Source organism: Tarenaya hassleriana, unplaced genomic scaffold, assembly GCF_000463585.1.
Source record: "Tarenaya hassleriana unplaced genomic scaffold, ASM46358v1 Cleome4610, whole genome shotgun sequence".
NCBI lineage: Eukaryota > Viridiplantae > Streptophyta > Magnoliopsida > Brassicales > Cleomaceae > Tarenaya > Tarenaya hassleriana.
In genome coordinates this window covers 1-655 of record NW_010967316.1, presented here as the reverse complement: position 1 = coordinate 655, position 655 = coordinate 1, and the positions used below count along the sequence as shown (strand labels likewise).

The 655-nt window shown below is 41.8% G+C and overlaps 1 long non-coding RNA gene across 1 annotated transcript; it reads right to left on the bottom strand.

Annotated features, from left to right (window-relative positions):
- Positions 1 to 104: 104 nt before the first annotated feature.
- On the bottom strand, positions 105 to 655 carry LOC104825441. The gene is made up of 2 exons (XR_773626.1): positions 582 to 655; positions 105 to 407 (listed from the first exon to the last, which is right to left on the bottom strand). It is a non-coding gene; the product is annotated as an uncharacterized LOC104825441 (long non-coding RNA).

Genomic DNA, 655 nt, shown 5'->3' with positions numbered 1-655 from the left:
TTTTTTTTTAAAAAGGCCAACTCAGAATTTGCCAGCGGGCCCATTACCTCTTCTGTCTTGTTCCATTTCATAAATTATCTAAATGTCACTGAAGAATCTCAACATAACTTAACAATTGCATAATGGCAATGATTTTCAACATAGTTTTTTTTTTTTTGTGTGTGTGTGTTTGGTTTACCATACAAAACATCATCGGCTTACAGACATTACAAACAAAACAGTTTCCGCAAGAATAACAGACAAAGGGCTTTCTTCACATAAGAGGGAGAGGATACGATAGGAAAGGTAAACAATGAATTGGCTCAGTGACTAAGTGGTTCGGTGGCTCAGTTGCTACCCCCACCGAAGAGGTATCCAAGCGACGAACCGCCCCCAGGGACCGCATGAACCTTGGTCGATGGCCTATCCTGCTTTCACCACTCAAATCCTTAGTAAACCATCCCATTGTGTCTCCACAACAACAAAAAGAAAACAAGAACTCGGGGTCGAGGAATGACAACATTCCGATTCAGAGAGTAGCCCGAGTAAGTAATCAAATCATCCGACAAGTATTAATTCATCGGAGTAGAAGCGATCATTACCGTAAGGAAATTGCCAGTGTTCTGTCCATCAGCTCGCATGTAGTTGTTTGCAGAGGTGCTATTGATACCAGCAG